Source organism: Nicotiana tabacum, chromosome 22, assembly GCF_000715075.1.
Source record: "Nicotiana tabacum cultivar K326 chromosome 22, ASM71507v2, whole genome shotgun sequence".
NCBI classification, from domain to species: domain Eukaryota; kingdom Viridiplantae; phylum Streptophyta; class Magnoliopsida; order Solanales; family Solanaceae; genus Nicotiana; species Nicotiana tabacum.
Genome location: NC_134101.1, coordinates 16,823,362 through 16,831,942, shown reverse-complemented (window position 1 = coordinate 16,831,942; position 8,581 = coordinate 16,823,362).

Genomic DNA, 8,581 nt, shown 5'->3' with positions numbered 1-8,581 from the left:
TGTGTCTGTGGGAGCAGTATGTGCTAGCGTTTTGGCGCTCGCCTTATGGTTCTCAGTCCTCTTTCGCCGAGATGCCCTTTAAAAAGATTTTTTCCCGCATCGGAACAAGACCCATTATACTAGATTTAGCCAATTCGGGTGCAGATGGGGATTCCCCAATAGATTCTATAGATTCGGATTTGGATGCCCATGCGCATAAACATATGTATAGGGATGCAGATTCAGATGCGTCTAGAAAGACTCATTTGAGTGATTCATAAACCCTTGTCGGGATAAACAAGTAAGGATTTTATCCTCTGCTTATGGGAATGCTACTTTGAGAAATGCTGCTTCAGGATAAACTAGATATGTTGTGAGAGAAACTGGATATTTTCCTATGGCTTGGACCCTTTCACTCGAGAACTCAAAGGGGGGAAAGAATTCTTCAACATAGTCACAAGATGGTGCTCTACGACCATTAGATCCCTAGAAAAAGGAGCAACTAAGAAGAGAGGGGTATAAAAGAATGAAAGAAATGTCTTCGATCTGGCTCTTGTTCCATGTAGGTTTCTAGCACGCTAGGCTAGCTAAGAAAGGTATTCTATCTTTCTCTTTTTGTTGTTCGGCTCGATAGAATTGTTTAGAATCCTCTCCTAGCTTTCTCTTTCCATAGATATGCAGACTATAAAACGTCGATCAGAGAGCAGGGTTGTTCTAAGATATAGAAGTAGTTAAGGGCTTGACTAAGTAGTAGATATGGGATTGAGGGGCGCAGGAGTAGGGTTTACGAAAAGAAGGCTCCGGGTTGTACTCTAGAGGTAATGCTATACTCCATTCTTCCTCCCGGCTTCCTTTCTATTCTCACTCTCATCCGACTGATGAATGCAATTGGAGTAGAATCGCTTTCCCTTACTAGGTTTAGGAATCCGTAATTCTTCAAGAAGACGAGATTAACCCGGATCAAAAGAAAGCTTCTTATCGAGAGACAGATTACAGGAGAAAGCCCTATATCAGATGGCTTTCACTGCCCTTAGAGAAGAAGAGAAGAAAAGCCCTAGAGTAAGGGAAGGGAAGCCTCACAATAAGAGAGACTTTCTATCTTGCCTAGGCTATTCGATAGCGGACATAGTGGATTAGTTAGTAATGCCTAAGGTAACCCATTCAAAAAGTAAGGGCGCCCCATACCTACTCCCTCAGTAAAGAAGAAGACATCTATCTAATACCATTCTTATCTTTCTTATCTTGATCTAACGGCCTGTGAAGACCCATAAAGAAAAAAAGAGAGAAATCAAAGAGAAACTGCAACCTAAGAGCGGATAATAGCAGCGTATATATCGCTTTCTGTTTCCACTCTATCTGCTAAGGGAAAATCCAGGTAAAGCGAACCTCGACCCCGAGAAGACCGTATTCATGTGTAACTAATTCAATAGGACCGGTTATGAATCCAAGATAGATAGGAGTACTCATACTCAAGGACCGAAAGCTCTCACAGCGTCAAGGCAAAGAATAACTCCTATTAGAAGAAGAGCGTTTACGAGCAAAGCTAAAAGAGTGGGAGGGAATGAAATAGCAATAGTCGTTACTTCTGTCTGTAGCTATCTTCTCCTACTGATTAAGCCCTTCAAATGAATTTTTTCTATTTCTTATTTCTAAAGGCAAGGCTAATCCATCCTCCCTTCATTGCAGGGTAAAAGGGGAGACGGTTTCCAAGGGGTGGCTAGTTCGAGTAAGAGAGACAGATACAGATAAGGTCCTTTTTTCTGAGAGACCCATTCTTGACTTTAATCATACCCACTAGTAAGCGCAATGGATGCTCCTTCATACATGGAACAAAGAGGCAAGTGATGGGCACTACTCATCATAAGAAAGCAGCCATGCAGATAAAAAGAGTAAAACAATGAATCTGACTAAGTAAAGATATGAGGTTTATTTTTCTCATCTATTTTCCATACCACAACTCTAGACTTGTGCCCCTACTCAAACTATGTTTCAATCATACCACCCTTTTTGGGTTGTTCGCTATTCACATTAAAGACCCTTTCCAAAGGTTGAGTACCTTAGATCGGGTAGGTGGTGCTAGGTTCCGTGTCCTTGGTAGGATCGACCATCGGAGATCCGTTCATTATAAACGTTCTTTCTCGATGTGGACTAAGCTCCGACTTCCTTTTTAGCTTTGGCTCGGAAGAGGTCATCCTTTGAGCCCGTATAGGAAGGGGATCTTGGTTTTTTTATTATAAAAGAAACCCCAGGAGTTACGTCTTATTCCCGAGGATATGTTTGATCTCCCTAGTCTAGGGACTTCTTGTAAAGGCCCCTTATTTATGGAATGGGAAATGTGTTAAAGGATAACTTAGGTACTGCAGTTGGTTTGGAATTAGACTACCTTAATATCAGACATCAAAGACAACACAGAATCCAAGTCCAAGACTTGAGTGATAATGCTAGAGAACGTATCCTTCTTGCCAAGGCAAATAACATTTGCCAAGGTTCCGAAGGAAAGATAGATCTGAACTAACACAATCACTATAATCATCCCTCTTGTATGTATATACATTTTTCGATGAAAAGAGGGGATTATGATGCCCTAGGAGCATGTAAGAAAGATGGGTACGCGAAGTGAGTAATGGTTGAATTCTCCGCCACAAGCCCTCTGAAGCGAGGATGCACATTGCTTTAAATAGAAAGCGCAAAGCAACATCCCCGAACGTTGGGCCATCCTCATTACCGTAATATCAAATAGGTAAGCTCCAATACATAACTTCTTAGTACGTCAGCGGCTATCAAGATCTCTTTGTTAAGTAGTGACCTTAATAACCGAGAGTCTTCTAAAACTCTCAGCCATAAACTAAAGAATTGAATTACCTTGCACCGGTATCATTTTGCTTGAGCCGGGAACTCCTGTTTACCTTAAGACATATATTCCTTCTTATAGATATCACCAAAAAATCGGAAGACTAAGAAGACTATGTCTCGCCCATGCCCAGGAAAGAAAATATCAGATCAGCAATGGCTTTCTAGTAGAGGATTTTTTTGCTTTTCATTATTCCCTCGGAGTTGAGTTATAGTTAGCAGATGGGATCTAATTCATTAGAGGAAGGGATGGTGATTAACTGATAGAACCTCTTCTCTTCTTTCAAATCGCATCTCTCAAGTGAGAAGAAAAGGCCCCCCACGGAGCGGTGGGAAAGCAAGGGCGTAGCAGGAAGAAGAAGTATGAAAGCAGCAAATCTTTCCTCCTCTGATGAGGCTTAGTTCAGCTAGCCCTAGACAGATCACATCTCATTAGAAAGGCAGGTATTTTCTTTTTTATTTAGGATCTTTTTTATTTACCTTTAAGGTGTCCTATTCCCCGTTTTGACTTTCTTTTGGAATCGTCTTCTTTTAAATAAGATCTTCTCCCTTGTTCTTCCCTCTTCCTATGATGAAGACCTGCTAAGTGTTTTCAGAACGCTCCCACTATGACTAAAGCTCCCAATAGGCCACGTAGCAGCTTAAGCTTATATTATAATAAAGTAAGTAGGAAGGAGTGAAAGCTACTCAACCAGACGGGAGAGGCGACCAAAGGAAGCTGGTTCACCTTCTCTCCTCTGTTACAACATAGGTCGTTCTAATCCCGATGAAAATACTCCTAAACTGAAGTCAAGGAGGAAAGTTCCATGTTCTTCAAAGATCGATCTGATAATTGCGTATATAAGGTTTTACCTAACTAGACCTAAAGGTAACTTAAAATCCTCAATCTTTTCAAGATACATTTTCTCGGGATTTTTGCTTTCATTATAGTGGTATCAGAGCTCTATTCTGAAGATTACATATAGAGTAGTTCCTCTTATGATTAGTCGTAATTATTTATTTAATAGTTAGATTAGGATTTACCCTGATGAAATCCCTTGTGGGCTTACGAAAAGAAATATATCCTTAAACAAAGCATTACACATGAAAAAGAGTAGGCTTACTTCTTTCAAGGCCACTCTACTGAATTCCTGACAGCAAATGAGCGGAATACTTGACCCAGGAAATACCCCGAGAAAGAGGGATCTCCGAGATCCACGGGAGATATGTCATTTGTAGGTGATGAAAAGGTGTAGTTAATTCACTACAATTTGACTGAACACCGTAGTAGGATCTACATCTCTCAAAGATCGACTCGAAGGTAGCCATACTTATCTTACGATATAAGTGGACTACCCGCGATATCGAAAATCATGAGAGATAAAGCAGAACCGATCAGCCTTTGCATCACGACATCGAATCATCTTTCGATGAAATGACGGTATGATACGAGGAAGCGCGTCAATGATACAGCGGGTGATAATTCTTTGACTCCAGGGATGGCCCATCTTCGGCTGTGGATCTAATCAGCTCCATCTGACCGCCAGCCTCCACAGTGAAGCTTCCGGCTCCAGCTTCCACTGTAGGACAGAAGTTGAAGTGAGTGCTTCAGGTGGATAAGCTTTGGCGCTCTCAACCTGGTTTGGATCGTTTGACTATGGCTCTGCGTTCTTTACAATCATAAGCTCGATCACGAGGGTCCAAATCAGGGTCTCTATCTCACCTTATTTATTAACTAAGTTCGGGAAATGCAAAAATTGCATAAGTTATAGGTATAGCTCAGGAGATGAGATTGGATTTACATCATCTGGAACTAAAGAAGCTTCGGGGTCTTGATTTCCATTCTATTTTACATATAGAATTAGAACCGGTCAACCCCATGATCGTGATTTGATCATCATTAGGTGGTGAGAAAGCATGCCTTATGACGAAGGGGAGCATTACGTCCGATCAAGACAGCAGTTTGCCCTCTAATAGAGGGTCCTATGGAAGAAATTAGGCACTAAACTGAGGTTTAGTAGTGCTTATCACTCAGGACGGCCAAACTCCAGTCGTCATTTCACTAGAAGACTTGATGAAGAGCTTAGTGCAAGGGAGACCGAGCAAGGGGGATACGTTCTTCCAACTGCTGAGTTTGCCTATAAAAATGATGTGAATCGGCCTATGTTAACTAAGGGGGGAAGTAAGCATTCGAAGTGGTATATGGTAAGAGGACTAACAATAAGGGAGAAGTGTAGTGATCAAAGCTTTGGTTTAGGGTCCACTTGGCTTAAAGGAAAGAAGAGATATTTCTAGCGATTCAGTTCCTAGAGGGTTCCAAACCTAGCCTTCCAATATGAGAGTGAGACAAGCAAGCCTGAATCCATCCAATGAAGGAAGTGATGCTTGCTACGATCAATATCCAAACAGGACCTTGACTTTGAATCTAGATGATGGGTGGGACCCCCCCTCTCCCGCGCGATTTGATCTTTCTCCTATTTGTCGAGTCGGACTATCATCCCGATTAGAATAGATATACACAACCCCTCTACCCCCCTACTCTAGTCAGCTTTCTATCTATTTCTCCAACCCTTGATGATCCTTCTGTAGGCAAATCATCGAAGTCAAGAAGAAATGATAGGCCTGATCTTCCGATATCGATATTTGTTCCCTAAGCTGAGCTCCAAAGTCTGGATTTCTTCCTAAAGCTAAAAGTAAGGGCAAGGCCCCAGTCGGTTCTCCCTTTATTTCCTAGTTATCTGTTCTCTAGTCGTATCATCATATCACTCTGTCATACTATTTTTATAATTCATTCCACGTGGAAAATCGTCTAGCTAGGGAACTCTTCATCAAACGATTTCTCATATGATTATTTTCGTGAATTCAACATAAAAGAAGTTCCCCCTGCCTCCCTTTATTAAGTACTAGGCTAAGGGTGGACCCCTAACCTAAGAGTTCTGGTTATGACCAGCCGAAAACAGGCCCTCTAGATGCTTTATAACCGTCCTTTTAGCCTATTCCCTCTTATACGTACTTCATGGTTGATAGGCCTACAGACGCTTGATGCCCCGGAATAGCCTTGCTTTTGCGTTCCCCCTCCTTCCTTAGATCAGGTTAGCACTTATGTTGCTTCACGTAACTATATTCAATCAATTGAGTAGAGAGAGCAATTGAATCAGTCGTCATCCTCCGCTCTTGTGCTAAAGGCTCTCTTACCACATGTCGCCATTCCATCCTTTTTTGAAAGGGTAGATGCTTTTCTCCTCGATTCATCAAGAATTCAAGTTGACATCTCGAACATAATCCTGTTGTTGGTAATGGCTTTGGCGAATGACTTGCCACACTTTCTGGGCTTTAATCTTGTGAGATGTCCTCAGCCGCCTCCAACTATTTCTGCGGGTCAGACAACTTCCTTAGGTCAGCAGACATTATATTGATCTCTACTGCTCCCACAAACGGTGATGTCTCTATTCCTATTGATCGGTCTGCTATCAGGAACAAACCTTTGTCCAAGTAATCTTGAATCAGATTCCTAAAATTTACACAATTATTTGTAGAGTGAGTCCATTTCTCGTGCCATTTACAATAATGTTTTCCTTTTCTTTCTTCTTCTTTAGGTATCTTATGTCCAGGAAGACAGCTCAAAAGTTGTTGATAACCTGGTGGCTACTTCAGAGCTTCAGATGCCAACTAGTCGGTCGCGATCTTACCTTCTCTCTTCTCTATGAGTATTCTTACAAAAACACTACCAATCCCTTTGAACAAGATTCCAACAAGCTTGGATCAGTTGTGCTTGAAGGTGATTGGAGGAAATCAAATGAATCATAGCATGCAAACAATATTCAAAATCAGTTTCAAGAATGACCTGATTGTAACCCAAATCCCATGCCAACATAAGGCCACGGTAGATGGCCTAGAATTCAGCCACATTCTTGGTTGTACAATCCAAATTCTCAAAGAAAGTAGATACCCACCCGCATTTATTTTAACAAAAAAGACTGTAAGGGGAAACCATCTAATAAAAATATTCGTATATTCTCGCTCATCCACGGGTTTTTTCCAAGCCAAAACCTACTCCTAACAAGTTGCTGGATCAAAGTAGTAATTATACATCAGCCCGCCAGCAATGGAGAGGGTTCGATTCCCGTTATACGCGATGTGGCGAAAAAGACTGAATCAATGAGATATGCCTGCATGTCGAGAGTACGCTCCCTCTCTCTCAGCTAAGGAAAGATATAGAGAATTCATGTACTTCGCTATTTCCTGTGGATCTATCATATCGTTACTTCTCTCTGATTGTGATTTCCCATGTGTCGTACTATACCGCTAAGGAAAACAAACAAGAACCAGGCTAGGCTACTCTTCTTCCCCTTTCTGAATCAACTTGTCCTTGCGCTTGCCACTTCTTAAAACTTGTGAGAGAGTGTCGATCGCTCCCTGGCCTGGGAAAGATCTGACGAATTCTGCCCAAAGATGGCGGGTTACGAATTCAGATTAGCTACTGCCAAAGAGGCCAGGAATGAGTTTTCGCTTTATCTAAAGAAAAAACCTCTTCCTTTCTCTCTTCCTGATCAGCGGATTCAGAGTGATCAGGTGAAGCCCCCTTCTCGTTGGCATGTATGAATCAGTTACATCTTGTTCCTACTACTATCGAGTAGAGGACATTTCATTCATAGACCTTGATCTTGAAGGTAAAAGTGGGCCTTAGTTGGCTGACCTGATTGACCCTTTCTCGTTGGATGACCGGCTCTTTCTTAGACTTGGTGAACTCCTGTCACGATGAATTAAACTCTGTTCCATGCCCCACTGCTTGCCAATCACATCGGAAAGTCGTTGGGTTGGCGAAGACCTCTTTCGGCAAATAATTATACCACAAAGCCCCAACTAGGAACAATACCTAACAAAATTTTCAACAAAATGGAATAAAATATGCCCCATGAGAAGAAAGAATAGTGGAATGCTCATGCTCTCGTTGGACGTGACAATAGATATATGAATTAACTAACGAAGGGAAGAATTTGATTTAATCACAGAATTGAATTAGGTCTCATCCCTTGGATTCCTTACTGCATACTTCAATGAGAAAGAAAAAGAGCTTTGTTGCGTGCTTCTTCGAGTGTGGTTGCAAGATCTCACTTTCAGTTCGAAAATGTGTACCTAGCTTCCTTGTACAATAGCTCTCTCTCTCTCTCTCTTTGAGAGAGTGATCGGGAAGCATTCGCCCCGCCGTATCTGACCCTGACCCAAGCTCTAGCCCTTTTTCGTCGTCCAAATCGCATACCTCCTAAATAGTCTATTTGGTTTTTAAATGCGATCTATTTAACTGATTAACTGTGACCTAGGTGGGACTTGATTCTTTTTTTTGCTGAAAAGAGAAGGTACGTAGGCAGCTCTCCTAAAAAAGAGTGAAGTTCCTCCCGCATTTGAAGGCTAGCTCCTGCTTCGGAGCTTCATCCCCACATCTCACATATTGGAAAAGGCAAACTAAAAAGGGGAACTCAGTCAATAGACAAAGAAAAAAATGGATATGTTACACAAAAACAATCCAATGTTTGTCTTTCTAAGGATTTATTTTTCTTGTCGTAGTTCATATTCAAGTTGGAAAAATTCTTATTTTTCTTCTTATTGTGGAAACGGAGGGAAGGCAAAGGTCCGTAGGAGGATAACTATCAGTATTTGTTGATTGGTGACGAGGATCATATAGTTTGAGAGCTTGATCGAGGTTTAAAGCGTGTTTATGGCGGAATGTGCTCTATCCCTCGAAGGAGAGTAATCTTAAATGTAAGGAACTTAG